At 45.7% G+C, this 22,195-nt stretch overlaps 1 protein-coding gene across 1 annotated transcript in view; it reads right to left on the minus strand.

Moving 5' to 3' along the window:
- The window catches only part of NR4A1 (nuclear receptor subfamily 4 group A member 1), a 90,776-nt gene extending 78,051 nt beyond the window's left edge, over positions 1–12,725 (minus strand). The window contains exon 1 of the mRNA XM_086963783.1: positions 12,428–12,725. The gene's annotated coding sequence lies outside the window, so the exon portion shown is untranslated. The remainder of the gene's footprint in view (positions 1–12,427) is intronic.
- Between the last annotated feature and the right edge of the window lie 9,470 nt (positions 12,726–22,195).

Here is a 22,195-nt window from a genome sequence, read left to right on the forward strand (position 1 = left end):
AACATTGGGAAGATTTTAGTCTGGGCATCGAAAGTATGGTGGAATAGCATTAACATCAGAGATTATAAATCCTGTTATTAACAGTTCCACAACTAACAGTAATGGTATTCAAAAGATTTTTCTAAATCACTACTCTGCTCTCTATCAGGCCTCGGATTGTGCTTCGGAAGGTGCAATAATGAGTTTTCTTGCTTCAGTGCACCTCTTGAAACTATTGCATGATCAACAGAAGAGTGTAAACTTGGTTACATTAGAAGAATTTAAGGAGGCTTTGGCATCTATGGCAAATGCCATAGCTAATGGAAACAATGGCATCCCTATTGAGGTTTATAAGGAGTTTTCTCCCTAGCTCCAGGATTTTAGGTTTAATAAAATTATTTTAGATGCTTCTATCCATGGCTCATTTTCAAAATCAAACGCATTAAGTTTTCTTAAAAAGTCAAACCTGCAAAATAACCCCAACACATATAGCCTATTAGTCGGCTTAATGAAAATTATAAATTATTTTTGAATGTTTTAACTCATCAAATTACTATGGTTGGCCAAAATTTGATCCATAAGGATCGAAATTAATTTTTTCCCCAGAGCTCAATGATGATTAATACTGTTTGATACAGTATATCGATTATTTTACAATGAATAATATCAAAGCTGCTATTATAATGATAGATGCTAAAAAAGCATTTTACCTAGTAAATTGGTAGGCCCCGTTTCACATTCCGGGAACCTTTGGTTTTCAAGAACAGTTTATTAAAATATTAATGAATTAATGCTCAGGGCTATTGAGAGAATCATCATCAATTTTAGCAAAGCAGGACAAATTACAACATTCCACGGCACTCCTCACCAAGGCCCACTGTCGCCTATTTTATTTACTTTTATTGAATCATTGGTTTAATTACTTTTAAGTGATAGTTCTTTTACATCCTGACCATGGTGCATTCGAGTTAAATGTGTTTGCAGATTATATTTTCTTTTTTTACCTAGCAACAGAACAATATCTAGGGAGCTTTTGACCAGCTGAATGAGTTTACTCTAATATGAGGATTTATGACTGATCACAGTAAATCTGAATTTATTTTGTTTAACACCATACAGTTGGATTTCCCAGTCCAAATCAAGGGCTGATGCAGACCCCTCAATATTTAGGAGTTTGTCACATCTAATGTGTCTGATTTGTTTTAAGTCAAACTACAGGTTTATGCTGAATAAAGGGAAAAAAATTGCTGCAGATATGGTATTTTTTATCCTTATCGATTACAGGTAGAGTTTCACTAATTAGGATGACGATTAAACCCCTATTCTCATTTCTATTTACAAATGTTTCCATCAAGTTAAACAAGGTATATTTTAAAGAGGTTGATGTATTAATTAGGACGTTCTTGAAGAGAAACCAGCGTCCTCGTATTCAGCTGTTTAATAATCAACTAAATAAAGATCAGGGGGCCTGGTATTACCCAAACGTTGCTTATACTATCAAGCTGCCTTAGTAGAATGCATTTCCCAGATGTATAATAACCAAATGTTTTTTGATAATTTTTTTCTTAGAACAATGCTGAAGGAGGCCGAGCTACAACTTCCATATTTCTTAATAAACAAGAAATACCCCAAAAAAACGAGATATAAAAGGGTACTAAAATAGATATTTCGAAAAAATGTCATTGGTCTGGAATATAAGATATCAGACTGCCATCTTTTTTTTCGTTGAAGGGTTGCAAGAGCCTGGGGTTACATGTATCAGGCCCACTAAATAAACAACGGAAGGAGCTGGGCTTAGAAATAATAGCTGATTTTATTATAAAATACCAATGGAAGACCTGTGATCAGGTTATTTTACAGGGGAATGAGAGTGAGTCTAGTCTTTTCCCATAATTGAGAAGTTATTCTCCAGTCCTAGTGAATTTTATGTAGCCGGTGTTGACACTTCTTTTAAGGAGTAAATTCTTAGGAAGTGGCAAAGGGTATCACATTTTTCATCAGGACATGCATGTCATCCCAATTTATTTTACTTACAATTCAAAAAGCAACAACTGCAAACCTTCCCCTAAACAATGGTCAGAGATTTTGCTTTTAGGATATAAACATTTTAGAGCTGCCAATTTTAAGAAAATTGAATTCTTTGCCAGATGGATATTGTACTATATGCCACACTTTCTACAAAAATATTTTCCCAAAGTCTCAAATCAATGTTTTATATGCAACATAATGGTACCAGGGCACTGAGGTCACATATGTTATGCCTGCCCAGCATTGGAGATACTCTGGAACCGAATATTTGGAATTATAAGACAGCTGCTTGCAAAAAGGGTGGCACCGGAACCATCAATAGTGTATTTGGCCTTCCAGATAATAATGGGAGCTACTAAAAAGTAAGCAAGAGTATTTTGATATCAATCTCAATTGTACGATCATTAATTTTGCAACAGTCTATGGCAGGCAAAAATGCAAAGCGTAAGATAGTTTGAATATCTATATGATAGGAGAACTAATAAACTGAGGAAACGAAACGCTAAGGCACTTTTTTCCTGATGAAGAAGGTTATGTGATTTTATGTAGAAATTGATAGATATGAGCACATTATTTCCCAATTTGGATTTTATATCAATTCTCTGTACTCATTTTGAATAAGCTTTTTTAATTAGCCATATTTAAATTTTCAATATTTTTATAAATATATATTTATATATTTTTTTGATAATCAATTTTTTAATTAAACTTTTCAACATACATAAATTCATTCGTAGCGAGTCACATAGTCCCTTAAAATACCCTTGCCCCCCTCCCCCGACATCGCAGAGCATATCAGCATTGGCAGAATAAGTCGCTGGTACCCACCGAACACAGTGACATATCAACGCAATCACTATGGTAACAAGCCAAACCATTTGCCCCATACTTTACGAAAGAGTTCTGGACAGCCCCGGGCCTCAAGAAAAGTTTCCTCCTGTGTCCCACACCAGTCCACCCCCTCCTCCATTTCCGCAGTGTAGGTGCCTCCATCTGAGACCATTCGGCTGCAATGTCCCGTTTCGCCACCGCCAGCGCCGTTCCCAAATAGCGCTTATAGGCTCGGGAGCCGTCCAGTCCATCAAGCACTCCTAACAGCAGATGTATCGGGTCATGAGGAACCACCCAGCCCAGTGCCCTCGTAAGTTCTCCCTTCACCCCTCTCCAGAAGGCCGGGCACAACCATACCAAATGGTAAAAGTCAGCCGGAGTGTCAGCGCACCGAACACAGGCCAGTATATATTTATATTATGTGTAATACAAGCGTAACTAAGAGCATTGTGAAAACCTTTTGTGTACAATTGATACTGCTGAATAGAAAAGACATTTTAAAAAAAAGCTTCTACTGGAGGCTGTCACCATATTGTTCGGAAGACATTCTTACTTTTTCTAATCAGTTTTCAGACGGTGTGGTACAGGGTGCAGATTATGTGCTTTATTTAGCACATGATCATATTGGTCTGGCCTGCTAGTGTGACTGAGTGTTGGTTTGTAAGAGTGTTAGGTTACACTGTTGTGTGCCCATGTGTTGTGTGTTGTCCTTGCTTGTGGAAGATGCAGAAGGTGTGAAAGTTTGCTGCGCAACATTGTTTAGTAACTATGGGCCAGATGTAGGTGGCCATTTACCGACCGGTTATGGCCGATTTCGGCCGTTACCGACCGGTGAATGGTCATTCCTGATGTAGGTGGCCTATTTTACCGAATCGGTAAATTTACCGAATCGGTATTTTTACCGATTCGGTAACTTCCATATGTAGGTGGGACTCAGAAGAGTCCCAAAGGCCAGTCAGATTCGGTATTTTACCACCCAATCCTATTTGGTGGTGAAATACCGAATACAGGTGTGCATGCACATCTGTGCAATGTGACACACAGACATGCCCTTAGGGCATGTCTGTGTGCCACATGGCACACAAGTCCGGAATTGGGGTGCCAGAGGGTGTCAAAGTGACACCCCCTGCACCCTTGTAAAATTCGGAATTTACCGAATCGGTAAATACCGATTCGGTATTCCACATTGATTCCTATGGGCTTCAAGGCCCATAGGAATCAATGGGGGATACCGATTCGGTATTTACAGAATCGGTAAATACCGAATCTTACCGATTCGGTATTCACCGTTTCTGATTTTCCTACATTCCCCCCCCTCTAATTTACCACTTCTTAAATACCGAATCGGTATGATTCGGTATTTCAGAAGTGGTAAATTAGAATTACCTACATCGGGCCCTATATGCGGATGTCTGGGGAAATTGCAAATGAGAGTAATTGCGATCACAGGTTTGTGCTGAAGTCTGCTCAAGGGAGTTTTGAGTTAAGGTAACAAATGTATAGTTACATTTTCCATTTGCAATGTGTTTTGTACATGCAGACTGGGGTATGATGGGGGAAACCTTTGTTAAAGGAAGCTGGTGGGTTGCGTGCCCCTGCTGACTTCGGACTGTGAATCCATGATTCCATCTCCCGAGGGCATAAATGTTGTGAGGCGTCACTGGTCACTGTGAGTGTGCAGACATGGGGTGGTAGGACCTCATGTCCGAGAAAGTAGCAAGATTCTCACTTCTTGGATCATTGTGCAACAGTAGTCACAACCTACATGTTGTCTTGTTCCTTTCTTCGACACGTAAAGTGAGGAGCCTCATGACTTGACTGGTCTCAGAGTTTCTGTGACTTCTATTTGTTGCCTTTGTGCCTCTGCATGGGTACTGGAGAGTTTAAGAGGACATTGTTGCGTGAATATGTAAGTTACACATGTTGGAAAATGAGTAATTGTGAATGCTTGTCCCTTTAATTATAAGCAAGGAAATATAATTAGTTGATTGCAGGAGAGGAAGGTTTGTATTATCCTGTGTGTTGCCATTACATGTACGTCTGAGATGATGTCTGGAATGCCGAAAGTGGAATGTAGAATTAATAATGCAATAGAAAGTTGGCCTGTGGTCTGCAGTGGAAGCCATGCGACAGGACAGCAAGTGGCAGCTCCTCCGCAAGGGCGGAGGAGTATCTCCTCACTGCCTGGCTAAAAGCCAGCAGGTGATAAATAAAATTATGTTCTATTATCATTTTTTTCCATTTGCCGGCTCTGAGCCAGCGCGAGCAGAGAGTGGCGGGGTCGGGGCACGAGAGGGTGGAGGAGAAGTGCTACGTGCACTTCTAAGTGCTCATGTGTGTTTGGCCGGCAGTCACAGGACAGCCAAACACACATGCGCACATAGGTTTCCCCAACCTAGCTGCATTCAACAGCCAGGCAGGAGAAACCCCACAGACTCCCTGTCCTAAGCGGAGAGTCTTTTCAGCCCGCTCAGGCCAATCCCCGTGCAGCTCTCTTTGCATGAGAGCAGCGTGGGGATTACACAGGGAGTCTGTCCCAGGGGCTGCTGGGACCAGGTTTAGGACAGGAGGCATGACACGGCCAGCGGCTTAAGGTAAATTCTTTTTTGTTTTTTAAGATTATTATTAGCACCCTCACGCACTCTCCCCTCTGCGTTCCCCCTCCAGTGTTTCCTCCCCCTCCACCCTTTGGTTTGTGGCATCCGCCACTGGGAACAGCTGTAGGGAGATTGAAGACCCAACAGGACCTATTTAGGTTTCGCCTGGCGTTCACTGCACAGCAGTGTCGTGCAGGCGAAATTTTTTGTTTTCCAGTACTGTGGCTTTAACCCGCCTCTCTCTTCCATTGGCTAGCTCCATAAATGGAGGCTAGCCATTGGAAGAGAGATGTGTCAATCATTGTGGGAGCAGATTCGTGGGAGTTTGTGTTTTTTTAAGCTCCGCCCTTTTGCTCCGTCATGCAGTGGTGGGAGTTTGTTTATTTATTTATTTTTTCCAAGGTTTGTTTTTGTCATTTCTCCGAAGATGACGCCCAGGCAGTAGCTTACTTGTGAAGCTCCGCAGTGCCGTCTTGAACCAGCGGACGTGGCCGCTCCGGGATGCCGGTTTGAAACTTTCAAGTTTCTGGACGTGGGTGAAAGTGTAAGGCGTGTGTTTTACATGGCGTTATTATTATTCAATATTTGTTATTCATAAAGTGCTTCGTGTTAGCGTCCCCCATCAATCAATGCTTGTTGTTTGCAAAGGGCTTCCTCTTTGGGCAAATTTTATGCAGCGACTGGCGGTCACATCGCTCGTTAAATATAAAACCTTATTATTCAGTTACTGCAGTCCATGAAGCACTTTAGGTTAGAAACCTATTTCAATCATAGCAATCCGTACAAGGGTTTCAATTGAAAGACTATTTAATCACAGCTTTGTGCCTTTATAGCAAAACGCGCTTAGTAACCCACGCTATTCGTGGAATGCACTCGCCAGTTATTCAGCAGCTGCTATGGTGGAGTTAGAAATGGCGGGGTGGTCCCAGGGTGAATTCTACCGCGAGGGTTCAATCTGGAGCCGAGCGCACACGGCGCTCTGTCACTCCCGACAGGCAGCAGCGGCGAGCAGACGGCAGGCACTGGCCGGCAGATACAACATCCTGCCCATTCGGACGTGGGCAAGGTGGACACCGTTTCACTGTTCTTCTGGGAGCCGCGGGGGCGAGGCAGTCGCCTGCCACTCAGATCCCTCGACCCCCTCTGTATCTTATCCCCGGCTGCGAGGTTTTGTATTGGAAAGCATCAATGTGCCAATACTCCGGGCACTCCGACAGGTGATCTACGCAGATTTGGTCTAATAGTGAATTTCTGAGACGTGTGCAGGTTAGTTGCATTTCTCTCCTAACATTAAAAAAGCTCCAATGGTACCCCTGGCCGAATAAACAATAAGCACACTTCATTTACTTCCTCTTGTGTGATTAAGACTTTGTAGAACTGCAGATAGTTTCAGTAAGTAGCCACTTGTGATATGTTTCACAGATCACGCACAATACTTCTAGGAGAGGGCAGGCTGTGTTTGAATCCGTCCACACACTAAACTACTCCTTGTGGAATTTATTGAAAAGTGATTGAGGTGGGCGGCCAGGGTGACTAGCAGATGCTTTCTGACTTTTTAGCGCTCCTATAACACAATGCTGAGGCGCTGGGCTTTGTGTACCTTTATTAACATGACGAAGGTCGGACGCAAGGGGGAGACGGGATTTGTCTCTAAACCAGGAAGGTGGTCGTTTCGCACCGGGCTGTTAACAGAGGTCAAGTGACAGGGGGGCGCGGGTGGGGAGTTTATCAGACGACCTCCGAGCAGGGGCTAAGGGAGGAGAGGAGCTTGCGACCGGGCTTGTGTTATTGAAGGTAAACAAAGATCCCGACACTGAGGCTGTGCTAGAGGCTTCATGCGAGCCTCAGCTGGTGAAACTCTGCTTCTATGCCACCCCTGACCTCTGTGTGGGGCTCTTTGCGTGTGTGTGTGTGGCTCTTTGCGTGTGTGTGTGGGGTTCTTTGCGTGTGTGTGCTCTTGTGTGTGTGGGGGGGCTTTTGGGCGTGTGTGGAGGGCTCTTGCGCGTGTGGGGGGCTCTTGCGCGTGTGTGTGGGGGGCTCTTGCGCGTGTGTGTGGGGGGCTCTTGCGCGTGTGTGTGGGGGGCTCTTGCGCGTGTGTGTGGGGGGGCTCTTGCGCGTGTGTGTGGGGGGGCTCTTGCGCGTGTGTGTGGGGGGGCTCTTGCGCGTGTGTGTGTGGGGGCTCTTGCGCGTGTGTGTGGGGGGGCTCTTGCGCGTGTGTGGGGGGGCTCTTGCGCGTGTGGGGGGCTCTTGCGCGTGTGGGGGGCTCTTACGTGTGTGGGGGGGCTCTTGCGTGTGTGGGGGGCTCTTGCGTGTGTGGGGGGGCTCTTGCGTGTGTGGGGGGGCTCTTGCGTGTGTAGGGGGGCTCTTGCGTGTGTGGGGGGGCTCTTGCGTGTGTGGGGGGGCTCTTGCGTGTGTGGGGGGCTCTTGCGTGTGTGGGGGGCTCTTGCGTGTGTGGGGGGGCTCTTGCGTGTGTGGGGGGGCTCTTGCGTGTGTGGGGGGCTCTTGCGTGTGTGGGGGGGCTCTTGCGTGTGTGTAGGGGGCTCTTGCGTGTGTGTAGGGGGCTCGTGTGTGTGGGGGGCTCGTGTGTGTGGGGGGCTCGTGTGTGTGGGGGGCTCGTGTGTGTGGGGGGCTCGTGTGTGTGTGGGTGGGCCGTGTGTGTGTGGGCCTCGTGTGTGTGTGGGCCTCGTGTGTGTGTGGGCCTCGTGTGTGTGTGTGTGGGCCTCGTGTGTGTGTGTGGGCCTCGTGTGTGTGTGTGTGGGCCTCGTGTGTGTGTGTGTGGGCCTCGTGTGTGTGTGTGTGTGTGTGGGCCTCGTGTGTGTGTGTGTGGGCCTCGTGTGTGTGTGTGTGGGCCTCGTGTGTGTGTGTGTGGGCCTCGTGTGTGGGCCTCGTGTGTGTGTGTGTGTGTGTGTGGGGGGGGCTCGTGTGTGGGTGTGTGTGTGCGCAAATGCAATACGTCTCGCATTTGCGACAGAGTAAGATATTGGCATTGTAAATGACAATGCCATTTATTTATCTGTTTTCAAAACCAACACATAAATAAAAAGTTTGTCATTTACAATGCCAATAGCTCTAACTTTTCCGAAGGCGAGACCGTTGCATTGTAAATGCTTGTTGCTATTGCTGTAAACGGAGGCCCTAACAATAAATAAGGATCTTACCTCCTACCAGAGTGGCTAGAGATTCTAGTAATAAGACCCTGCCCTCTAACCACACATGGATTTAAGTCACAAGAAACATTCCCGCTAACTGTGGTGATCATCAAACACTCAACTTTGAAACCATCCATCTCATTTCCCTACCCTTCAGACTCCAATGCGAACACACAGAAAAGACCACGAGAAAACACTGATCCCAAGTGTACTTTGGGAACAGCTAGCTGACAAAAGTTTGTGGGGGTCTCTTGTGAGTGTGGGGAGCTCTTACGTGTATGTGTGGGGGGCTCTTGCATGTGTGTCTGGGGCTCTTGCGTGTGTGTGTGGGGCTCTTGCGTGTGTGTGTGGGGCTCGTGTGTGTGTTTGGGGGGCTCGTGTGTGTGTGTGTGGGGCTCTTGTGTGTGTGTGTGTGTGGGGCTCTTGTGTGTGTGTGGGGGGGGGGCTCGTGTGTGTGTGTGTGGGGGGGGGCTTGTGGGTGTGTGTGGGGCTCTTGTGTGTGTGTGTGTGGGGGGGGGGGGGCTCTTGTGCGTGTGTGTGGGGGGATCCTGTGTGTGTGTGTGTGGGGGGGGGGGCTCGTGTGTGTATGCGTGTGGGGCTCTTGTGTGTGTGTAGGGGGGGCTCTTGTGTGTGTGTGTGTGTGTGGGGGGGGGCTCTTGTGTGTGTGTGTGTCTCTTGTGTGTGTGTGTGTGTGTGGGGGGCTCTTGTGTGTGTGTGTGTGTGGGGCTCTTGTGTGTGTGGGGCTCTTGTGTGTGTGGGGCTCTTGTGTGTGTGGGGCTCTTGCGTGTGTGGGGCTCTTGCGTGTGTGGGGCTCTTGCGTGTGTGGGGCTCTTGCGTGTGTGGGGCTCTTGCGTGTGTGGGGCTCTTGCGTGTGTGGGGCTCTTGCGTGTGTGGGGCTCGGGTGTGTGTGGGGCTCGGGTGTGTGTGGGGCTCGGGTGTGTGTGGGGCTCGGGTGTGTGTGGGGCTTGTGTGTGTGTGGGGGGGGGAAGTGTGTGTGTGTGTGTGCGGCTCTTGTGTGTGTGTGGAGGGGGCTCTTGTGTGTGTGTGTGTGGGGGGGCTCTTGTGTGTGTGGGGCTCTTGTGTGTGGGGCTCTTGTGTGGTGTGTGTGGGGGGGCCTCTTTGTGTGTGTGGGCCTCGTGTGTGTGTGTGTGGGGGGGCTCTTGTGTGGGTGTGTGTGTGCAAATGCAATACGTCTCGCATTTGAGACAGAGTAAGCTATTGGCATTGTAAATGACAATGCCATTTATTTATCTGTTTTCAAAACCAACACATAAATAAAAAGTTTGTCATTTACAATGCCAATAGCTCTAACTTTTCCGAAAGGCGAGACCGTTGCATTGTAAATGCTTGTTGCTATTGCTGTAAACGGAGGCCCTAACAATAAATAAGGATCTTACCTCCTACCAGAGTGGCTAGACATTCTAGTAATAAGACCCTGCCCTCTAACCACAAATATGGATTTAAGTCACAAGAAACATTCCCGCTAACTGTGGTGATCATCAAACACTCAACTTTGAAACCATCCATCTCATTTCCCTACCCTTCAGCCTCCAATGCGAACACACAGAAAAGACCATGAGAAAACACTGATCCCATGTGTACTTTGGGAACAGCTTGCTGACAAATAACTACTGGTTGACTGGTAATCAATTGGGCCAATGGCTCACAAACATCTTCAACAAAGTCTCACAAAACTGGTATCGCCAGAAGGTGGGCTGATTCAATTCAGGTGTAAAATTACAGAAGAAAAACACACAGCACTGACAAAAAAACAGAGACCGTACATAATATACAGAGCAACAATAAAGGAAGTCAAGTGATCAAACTTATCAAGAAGTTTCTCTGATCTTCCATGACAAACTAAAGAGCCCTTCAAAACCATAAGCTCTGGGGCAAGGATTCCAAATCAAAATACTTGGAAGAGCTCTTTAATTAACCAATTGATCATTTTATTGAAAAAGTAAGCAGTCTAAAGTCCCACTTCATGAAGAAAAAACGGTGTCATCTCATTCACTCATATTCCAAGCACCAAAACTACTCAAGCAAACTGTTCATGTTCGAAATACTCTCCATAAAAGAACACTGAACTGTGCAAGTTTCAATTGTCAAACATCCAATATTTTTATTGTTGAGGCTATTAACTTTGGACTGTGATATCTGTACTGTGGTTCTATTGCAATAATTGTGGTGTATGTGTTCTATGTATGGGTTTGAAAACAATAAAACGTATTTATAAAATTTTTAAAAAGCAGCTTTCATACAAATCTAATCTCTGATTTCCTCAAATAAAACCACCCCCTCTTTGATAAACAGGCTGGTTTCCTGCCAGGAAAAGGCACTAAATTGTTGTCAATTGCAATCTTTGATGACAGGAAGAATATAGATTCGAAATGTGTGGTTGCCCTCTTCCTCTTCAACTCATCATCGGCCTTCAGCACGGTCAACCACTGCTCCAAATGTTGAGCGTAAGCGGGAAGCAAGAAACAGTTCTTAAATGGTTTAAGAAATACCATGCAGAAAGAGACCAAATCTTCATGCTTACTTTGTTCTGCACACTAGTTTACTAATGGAGTAGGTGACCCCAAAAGCTCAACCATAGCTCCCTTGCTATGTAATGTTTCCCTGTACCCCCTGACCGAAAACACAACACACACTCAAGCATAATTGCTAGAATCCTATTGGCAGCACTCAGCTCATCCTAAAGCTAGAATAACCATGAGATCTGGACACATCTAAATGTTCATAACTATTGAGGGCAATAGGCACAAGGATGCAACAGAAAAATCCTGTGAAGCTAAAATCTTTAAAAACAAAGATCCTCGCGTATGGAACACAGCAAAAAAAGAACCCTACCACCGTCGGGTCTAAGGACATTGGGACTCTCCAAACACTGCTGCAATATTAACGCACCCAGGTGTTATTATGGTCTTCCACCACATGTCAATCAATGGACCAACAAAGTAACATTCACTATTAGACTCTGGCCTAGCGTCTTCCCTGAGCTAATGGGGTCCTGGTTGCAAGAGTACTAGTGTTGTCATGCATCGATTATGCCAGTGTCTTTACACTGGGCTCCCAAAACACCCAATCAGCAAATTTCTAAGGATCAAGAATACTAACACAAGACAAGTGTTATACTTGAGCAGGCACAATTACATCACCCATGTCCTCAAGGCTACACACAGACTGTGTGGCTAGAGAAACCTCATTCAAAGCACTCTGCACTGTTCATCCGAAGATCAAATAACCATGACGTAATCATCTTTTGATCAAAGCTCAGGCTTTAATGATAAAAGTGGGCTCTCAGGCCCCGTTCAGCCGCTCCTGATAATCAGAAGTAATACCAGGTAATATATGCACGCTACCATCCTCTCACACTCCTCCTCTGTAGTGACACGATTCCACTCTGAATGGTTAAGCGCAGTGAGACTCTAAGCATATGAAAATGTACTTATTTTAGGTGCTTCAACATAAGCCAATGGGGACAATACAAATACATCCCTAATTTTTTTTCAAAATCTCCCACTAACTACCCAGTTTGGTAAAGCTGGCGTGTATGCGAAAGTCATACAAGCCTTAAAAGGGATAAAGGAGTGCTATATCAATACCATACCAGTAACCGACCTTTAAAACTCTACACACCTACATATGTACCAACTATGTAAGCTAAGGCAGTGAGAATTTTAAGGCAAAACTCTTTTATTGTAGTTTTCTCCTTTTCGGTGGTTTCTCTACTTAAATGTATCCCTCTAAAAATCCTTACCCGTTTCAAAATGTTAGCCGTTTCAAAATGTTAGCGTGGTATGTACTATAGACCTGAATCTTGTACACTAACTCACTCACCTGCCCTCGCCTTCAGAACGGGACATAACTGCTCCGGGGGGAGGGGCGGGGGTTCTTCGCCCAGCGGATCAATTGAGAGTTGGGGAGGGAGTGTTCAGGGCTCCCTCGTGCCACCGATTAGGGGAGACTGATGACTTCCGGGTAGAGACTACGGCGGGGTAGGGAGTTTGGGTAGGGCACGGTGGGGCTGTAATCTCAGTGCCGGAAAGGGAACGCAAGGAACACCTCAAGTTTCCCACCCAGTGTGGGACCGTTCCGGATCCCTCCGCCATCTTCCACGCACCATAGTGCGGTTCACATCACCACCCGGGGCTTTAGGCCTATTAAATTCCTTCAAGTGATTGAAGATAATTTTTTAAAATCAGTACTCTCCTTGCCAAGATCCACTGCCAGCTTCATTGTCCATCAGGAATGCGGGGTGGATTTCTTGGAGGATCGAGTCTCTATGGCCCCCCTTTTAAAATGGATATCGGTGTGGCTTAACTTAGAGCTGGAAGTCAATCATGAAATCCTGAAGGACTGTTTAAAACTAGATCATTGGAATAAGATCCCCTGGCTAAAATATGTTGAACAGATATGTGTAAAGTTGGGACGGCCTGATATGTTTCATAATCATTCCGCCCTTGTGAAAGCTGATTTGAAGTGGGCAAAGAGCAGTTTCTTGCAGTATAGTGGGATGGACAGAGAAAGCAGGGAGCTGAAAAAGCCCTCTGTTCGGTCCCACCAATTGATTGTCTCTTCAGACTATGAACCGGAACTTTATCTGAAGGTTGTTAATAATTCCAACCACAGGTATCTTCTTACCAAGTTCCGCTTGAACAAAGTCCATCTGGTAATCTCTGGCCGTCCTGGCTGGACCAGGGATTTGGATCTGAACCTATGTAACTGTGATGGTCACTCAATCATGGATACTGCCCACTACTTATTTTTCTGTGCCCATTTTAATGATATCAGGAAAAAATTCATTATACCCCTATTAAAGGGGAGAGGTTTCAGGCAGGTCAAACCAGCTTTATTGTATCTTCAACTGTTAACAAACATTTGGGAAATCTATAATGTGGCCAAATTTTTAACCATTGCAGTGAGATTGGGAAAAAAGATTAACTGGACATAGATTACCCACCATAACTGTGCCTTCTGTAACTTGAATCAAGTTTTTTTACTCTGCGAAATCTTAACTGTTGTACATTTTCTTTTTAACTGTAGAATGATATTTTTTTTTTTAATGCTGTATTGTGATCTTTGGACCATTTTCTATGTATGTCTTGTACTTTTATGGTTTTTGAATATTGAACCGAATAAAGTATTTCTTGACTGACTGATAAAAGTGGGCTCTCAGGCCCCGTTCAGCCGCTCCTGATAATCAGAAGTAATACCAGGTAATATATGCACGCTACCATCCTCTCACACTCCTCCTCTGTAGTGACACGATTCCACTCTGAATGGTTAAGCGCAGTGAGACTCTAAGCATATGAAAATGTACTTATTTTAGGTGCTTCAACATAAGCCAATGGGGACAATACAAATACATCCCTAATTTTTTTTCAAAATCTCCCACTAACTACCCAGTTTGGTAAAGCTGGCGTGTATGCGAAAGTCATACAAGCCTTAAAAGGGATAAAGGAGTGCTATATCAATACCATACCAGTAACCGACCTTTAAAACTCTACACACCTACATATGTACCAACTATGTAAGCTAAGGCAGTGAGAATTTTAAGGCAAAACTCTTTTATTGTAGTTTTCTCCTTTTCGGTGGTTTCTCTACTTAAATGTATCCCTCTAAAAATCCTTACCCGTTTCAAAATGTTAGCCGTTTCAAAATGTTAGCGTGGTATGTACTATAGACCTGAATCTTGTACACTAACTCACTCACCTGCCCTCGCCTTCAGAACGGGACATAACTGCTCCGGGGGGAGGGGCGGGGGTTCTTCGCCCAGCGGATCAATTGAGAGTTGGGGAGGGAGTGTTCAGGGCTCCCTCGTGCCACCGATTAGGGGAGACTGATGACTTCCGGGTAGAGACTACGGCGGGGTAGGGAGTTTGGGTAGGGCACGGTGGGGCTGTAATCTCAGTGCCGGAAAGGGAACGCAAGGAACACCTCAAGTTTCCCACCCAGTGTGGGACCGTTCCGGATCCCTCCGCCATCTTCCACGCACCATAGTGCGGTTCACATCACCACCCGCAGATTCCTCCGCCGCCGGGGGAGAGGAGGGCGGAGCAGCCGGTGACGTCAACAGTGCGTTCCATGGACGTCAGTGGAATCCCTGCGAGCATCAATGGGCTAAAAATAGCAGCTGAGGCGGCGGGGCCTGGAATAGAGTCTGTGACCGAGGCCTTTCCCCCCGCCCGGGGGCCCGCGTCGGAGAAATACTACACGCGCTCACGCCAGACTCATACACGCAGAAAGAATGGGAACCGGAATGGATTACTCTATCCTCTCCCCCCACCCCTCAAGAATTCAGCCACCGAGGTAAACACGAGCGAAGAGGGCCATTGACAGATTGGGACCTCGAGGGATGCTTCTCCGGAAATACTGAACGCACACGACTTGACATGCACAACACTCCTACTACTACTGCCCGTGACCCCTGACCTAAAGCCCCCTCCTCCACCGTAGAGCGCATGTACTGCCTTCAGGGAAACAAAGCCTAAAACAAACGTGTATGGCCGCCACCGTTTACGTGTACCGCTGCAAGGCTGACCTACACAATGGTGTCATCGAACTACTCAGAGAAAATAACATTTATTGCACCACATTTCCAAATGTAAACAATTGCACACCCCTGAACACAAACCTTGAGCTGAGTCACAGCGCGTTAACAAATGTAAACATAACCCTGCACAGATAGACTGTGACATGTAGAGCACTGCACATATGCCAAATGTAAACTATATAACCACTGAATACAAACAGTGACGTCCAGAGTGCAAAATGTACTCAAATGTAAACATAATACAAACCATGACAACGTGCAACTCTTTTCAAATGCTAACATTACACCCCTATTTGTACGAAATCTGCATTTTCTGCGTGATGACATTTGGTAGACCCTATTTTTGTTGCTCGCTTTAGATTTCTGTGTGGTTTACAGCTTCTAACCAGTAGTAAAGTGCCTGCACTCCCCCTTTAAACATGATTGAATTGGCCTAATCCTAATTGCTATATGTAACTTGGTTATATGTGGTTATGTGTCGTTTCATTTATGGGGCCAAAAGAAGCGATCACATCACACCGATGTTATCTACACTCCGCTGGCTTCCCTTTGAGGCTAGAGCTATCTACAAGACCGCTTGTATCACCCACAAAGCCCTGCACTCCTCTTCTCCTCGCTACCTGGCGAATAAACTGAAACTCTCTGGAGGTTCTAGACCTTCACGCAATGCGGAGAATCTACTGCTTGAACCTCCCACTTTCAAGAAGGAAAGAACGATGGCCCAATCCTTTTCAGGCAACGCAGTGAGAATCTGGAACTCATTCCCGCCTCAGCTCCGGACCACCGCCTCCTCCCAGGCCTTTAAAAGGGACCTCAAAGCTCTCCTCCTCCAGAGACACCTCCAAAAGTAACTCTCTTTTATCTGAAGGAAGATCTCCCACTACTGAAAATTTCTACTTCTCATGTCCATGGAAGTGCCTTCCCAGTGTGTTCTTGCAGTTAGAGTGTTTGCCTTTTATGGCAGTATTATCCATGTACTTGTGTTTGGTACCCTCTTGCAACTTGCACTCACCACTTTGCCCCTGTAACACACGGTTTGCTTCCTCTCATATGTTTTTTACCTTTGATACTTGCACAGGTGCCACTTTTGCCTTCGTAATCGTTTGTTCTTGTGCTTGAGTGTCTAACATATATTGCAATATTATACCGCAAATTATAATCTATTTTCTCTTGTAGCCTGCACACTTGTCACTTTTTTCTCCTGTGCACTTTTTACTACCTCATGTATTTTTGGTAGCCCACATTTTTACCTCCTGTATTTTGTTTGCTCACAAGTGTCACAACTACCTTGTCTACCTCATGTATTTTTGGTTTCTCACAATTTTTACTACCTCATGTATTCTTATTTGCTCACAATTATCACTTTACCGTATGTAACGTAGCGTATGCCTCTGCAATCTGTTGCTCGTGTAATGTTCTCAGTTTGTATCATTTCTGTTCCTATTGTGAAGCGCTCTGACACCTTCGGGTAAAGTCCGCGCTATATAAAATTGCATAAATAAATAAATAAATAAAATGGTGTAAAAGTGCATCCAGGGCCTGGGAGTTAAATGTTGCATGTTGATTGTAGCACTTATTGGGTCATTAGCTAGTATGACAAGGAAAACAAGGCTGCAGGCCTACCTTTGTGGCCTGACAGCTGCAGTTTAAATCTGAACTACGAGCTGTTAAAATAACCCATTTTGACAGCTAAAAAACCTCCTTTTTACATTTTAGTAAGGCCGCCTACGTAGGTCTTGTAGCCCACAAGCTAGGGTGCATTACATTTATTATGTGACACATGTACAAAATTAATATTACCATGTCCCTACACTGACTATGACCTAAAAGCTACTTTCACTGTGGCAGGCTGTAGGAAATCTGCATTTTCTGTACGGTCACCCCATATTTTCTTCCTTTTGCAGGACCCTTCATTTTGCTGGTTTTGCAATTTTGTGCGCTTTACCCCTGCTTGCTTGTAGTAAAATGCGAGTGCTCCTCCTTTAAACATGGTCGAATTGGCATATTCCTAACAGATATATTCAGCTTGCATATAAGTTCCTAGTATATGGTACATAATGTACACAGGGTGGCCTCCTCATTTGGGTTGCTGTCTCCCTAGATTGTAGGGTGGAGGAACACCCCACAAATTCACCTGATATCTTCAACAGTACGTTAAGGGATTCTCGGGGATGCCTGCTCTTAGACATTTTTAATATCTATTCTAGAGGTACTAGGGGAGGAGTACAATCGCCCACCATTGCACTTCTGGAAGATCTCCTAAGACAACGGCCCAAAAAATCGTGTATTTTGGTGGCGGGGGATCTAAATTGCACGTTCGAGCCCCTAGGCCTGGATGACACGCTAGGCATAGAAGAGGAGGATTCGAGAAAGGGGATTCTGGCCTTGGCTCTGCCCCCTATTAAAAAGTGGTCACAAGTGGCGTTGCAGATCAACGCACTCAACTTGGAATTTGATCTGAGGGCGGTCAATGGAAGGTCCAAATCTGATCTGAAGGGTGCACACACTTACAACAGGCCCAACCGTACGTCCAGAATAGATTATATTCTTCTCGACGTATGTTTATGGACTACTCTGAGTGACATGGAGATTATTCAGAGTATTGAGAGTGACCACAATCTTCTCTCTCTTGTCTTGTCTCCCGAGTGGCTTAGGGGTAAGGCTGGGTTACAACAACTTCTGTTGGCACCCAACTCGCAGACGACCAGTGTATCTAATTGCGGGAGGCGGTTGAAATGGCCAAAGCTTGCACTGTCTAGTGAGAAAATCTTAGCCATAGGGGCTCTGCTGGCTGAAGCCCAGAGTAATCTGGGCTCATTGTTCAATGCACCTAAGGAGGCCACGCAGGTTTTTTGTGACCTAATTGGGGCCCTAAGTAAGCTCTTCATCTCTCCTAGCAGTGCCTCTGGTATAACTAACAGGAACAAACCCTTGACTAGACAGGGATGGTTTACGACCAAATGTAGGACCACGAAAAAAGCCTTGATAGGGGCAGTTAAATCTAAGTCCCTACTAGCAATTAGGACAGCAAGGAAGGACTACTCTCTCACCTTAAAGGCAGCAAAAAGGGAGTGGGAGGAGAAGTTTTGGGAAGATCTTTTGGCAGCAAGCAAGGGAAAGGATGCAAGGGGTTTCTGGAGTTTAATTAGTAATAGGAATAGGCCAGATGTTTCGCTGGTTACGTGTAACATCCCCGCCCAGCTCTGGTATAACCACTTCGAGGCCCTGTACTCTCAACCTGAAGGGGACCTTAGTGAGTCCTTTTCCTTGGAGGATGACATAATTGCTAGTGGCATTGATGACTTTACTGAGAGGGAGGTGGAGGCTGTAATTAAGTCTCTGGTCCCACTAAAAGCAGCTGGGCCGGATGGGATACCAGGTGACTTGCTTCGTGCTAATCCTAAGGAATGGGGACAACTGCTCGCTACGTTATTAAATGCAATCATGAAGGGCGCACTTGTACCTGATTCCTGGAAGGGGGCGGAGATTGTCCCGATATTCAAAAAGGGGTGTCGGGACAACCCCACTAACTACAGGCCCATCAGTCTCATCGACTCTTCCCCAAAGGTGGCAGGGAAGGTGATTTTGGGGAGGGTCCTCCAATGGGCTGATGACCACAAGATACTGTCTGACTTTCAGGCGGGATTCCGTTCAGGTACTGGGACGATCGAACAGGCCTTCAGGCTGATGCTCCTGTACTGGAAGGTAGTGGTGCTGGGCAAGGGCAGTCTTTATTTGGCCTTCATTGACCTGAAGACTGCCTTTGACCTAGTACCTAGGGAGGAGCTATGGAGGGTTTTGCAGGGGCTGCGGCTGCCCCCCTATATCCGGTCGCTTCTGATTAAACTTCATTCAGACAATTATGCACAGGTGCGGTGGGGCACGAATGGGGAGAAAAACAACAGGATTCCGGTGTGTAGGGGTGTCCGCCAGGGATGTGTGTTGGCTCCCACACTATTTTCATTGTATGTGAATGGTGTGGTAGAGCACCTGCTTAAAGAACCAGCAGATGCTCAATCCCTGGTGGGCACTCGGATCCCCACCCTGCTCTTTGCTGACGACACCCTACTCATTGCAAAGACACCTCAGGGTCTCCAAAAGCTCCTCATCCGCTTCCAGGACTTCTGTTCCCTTAGGGGCCTGACGATCAACGTAGATAAGACCAAATTCCTTACCATGAACCCTCCCAAAAAGCTAGGGCCCCCTCCGGTTCTAAATACCATTCCCCTGGAGAGGGTCTGTGAGTTCGACTATTTGGGGATTCACCTCAGCAATTCTATGAGCTGGACCCAACACATTCAAAAGATGCTGCTCAACCACAAAAGGGTTACTGGCGTTCTACTCAGGGAACATCGCTCATCCCCCAAACACTGTATCTCCCCGGTTATAGACATATATAAAGCCAGAGGGGTTTCTGCCGCCCTGTATGGGGCGGAGTTGTGGGGCACCACAAACCTTGAGGTACTAGCCAAGGCAGAAAACAAATTCTTGAAAGAACTTTTGGCTCTTCCACTGAGCACTCCCACAGTCCCAGTGCTTCTCGACTTGGGCTGCAGACCAATTGCAGACCAGGCGCGACTGCGGCCCTTGCTTTTGTGGGCCCGCTTGTGGAGGGTCCCCGAGCTAGCCTCGTATGCAGCAGGTCTGTCTGAGGTGATTGCAATGGAGGGATGGCATCGAATAAAATGGCTATGGGACGTTAAGAGCCTACTGGGGGACTTGGGTTTGGAAGACTCTTGGGTTACTCGTTCTGCTCCTCCCAAAGCCACCCTGAAGAAACTATATTGGGACTGGATATCTTCCAAACTCATTCGCAATCCTCGTCATTGCAATGCGACCGCAGCATTCCTAAGAATTAAAGATGTTGCTGCATATGAGCCTTATCTGGACCTAATCTCCATCCCATTGGACAGGGCTCTCTATTTCAAGCTCAGAGTGGGCACCTTACCTTTAGGCAACCTGGTGTCCAGGTGGAGATCATCTTCCCAGTCTGCGTCCTTCTGTGCTATGTGCTCGACACGAGTGGAGACGGTGGCACATTTTTTCTTTGAATGTCCGGACTATTGTGCTCCAAGGAGGCGCTGGCTTATACCATTGTGCAGGCTCTTAGGTACACGACTGCACTTGGTGGCCCTCCGCATTTTATTGACTGATACATCCCCCTCCATTGTCTGTGGTGTTTCAAAGTTTTTAAAATGGGCATGGGTGATTCGTTCTAAAAGGCTTTCCATTTCAATTTAATTCTCTTTTTAACTATTTATTGTATTAATCTTGATTATTTTATTCTTTTTAAAAACCATAATTGCATTCTATTATAGGCCTTGAGAACGTATTTTCAATGTATGTACTGCTTTTAAGATATTTATGTATCGAAATAAAGCATATCACTCACTCATAATGTACACAGGCTAAATGTCACTAGTGGACTGCTCAAGTTATGATGGGATAAAATCTCATCTAGTTGCGCACTGTGCACATGGTGTTGTCCTACACCTTAGTTAATTATACAATTTCAACATATGTACATTTGTCAATCAGTTATTTAATATCATAATCTGATTCTCATAAATTTGTTAACATTCCATAACCTTTTTACAATTGCGATAAGAACTTTTTGACACAATATTTTCATGTATACAATATTCACTGAAATGCCGCTTGGTAACCAATCATAATATATAACTTATCACATATTATAAAACCCTGCCCAATGCATTTCGGCACTGCAAGGTGCCTTCATCAGGGGCTGATCTGAAAAATATAAGTAAATAACATAATGTTGAATATTGTATACATGAAAATATTGTGTCAAAAAGTTTTCTGATCGCAATTGTAATTCCTATCTGGAACTTGGTAGCCTTGATAGTTAGACCTGCCTTTTGCAGGGCCTCCAAAAAATTCTTCAGTTGGATCAGGTGATCTTCCCAAGTGGAGCTAAATACAGCAATATCATCTACATAAGCTGCACAGTAGTCATTCAGACCTGAGAGGACTTGGTTCACCAACCTTTGGAATGTGGCAGGTGCATTTTTCAGACCAAAGGGCACACCACAAATTGATAATGCCCACCAGGGGTTGAAAATGCTGTTTTTGGCTTTGCATCATCAGCTAGTCTGATCTGCAAGTAGCCAGCTGTCAGGTCAAATGTACTCAAAAACTTGGCAGATGCCAATCTGTCAATGAGTTCATCTGTCCTTGGTATTGGATGGGCATCTGTCCTAGGGACAGCATTGAGGCCTGTGTAATCCACGCAAAACCTCATCTCTCTCTTACCATCTTGGGTGTGAGGTTTAGGCACCAGGACTACTGGACTGGCACAAGGGCTCTCTGAGGGCTCAATGACTCCCAAATCCAACATCTTTTGGACCTCTGTCCTGATTCAGTCCATGACATGATCAGGTTGCCTGTAAATCTTACTGTTACCAGGCAGACTGTCCCCAGTGTCCATTTCATGAGTGCACCAGGTAGTCTGACTTGGAATCAGAGAAGATTTCCAAAAGAGGGGAGGCGAAAGGACACTATTTACCACTCAAGATGGTGGAAGGTCCAGTAGCAGCTTAGTGCCCGTACTGAGTACTAGAGATGCTTGCACCTTTTTTGCTTGGAATCAGAGAAAACATATGTCTGTAGGACTGTAGAACTTGTTTGCAGTCCTATTGCTGTTGGTCAGCGAGGCTGCCTGCCAAGGCTACACCATCAACTGAACCATCATCAGGGTTCTGAGAAAGCAGGTCTGGGAGAGGGTCACTCTCTACCTCCTGTTCCTCATCTGTAGCCGTGAGCAAGCTCATGTCTGCCCTGTCAACATATGGTTTCAATCTGTTGACATGAAGCACTCTATGGGGGCTCCTGGGAGTTCCAAGGTCAACCAAATATGTGACTTCTCCCTTTTGCTCAACAATAGTGTGGGGTCCACTCCACTTGTCTTGGAGAGCTGCTGGGGCCACAGGCTCCAACACCCACACTTTCTGTCCTGGCTGGTAAACAGTAAGCACAGCCTTTGGTCATGCCAGGCCCTTTGCAATTCCTGACTAGCCTCAAGGATTTTGGAT

This window comes from Lissotriton vulgaris, chromosome 1_1 (genome assembly GCF_964263255.1).
Source record: "Lissotriton vulgaris chromosome 1_1, aLisVul1.2, whole genome shotgun sequence".
NCBI classification, from domain to species: Eukaryota; Metazoa; Chordata; class Amphibia; order Caudata; family Salamandridae; genus Lissotriton; species Lissotriton vulgaris.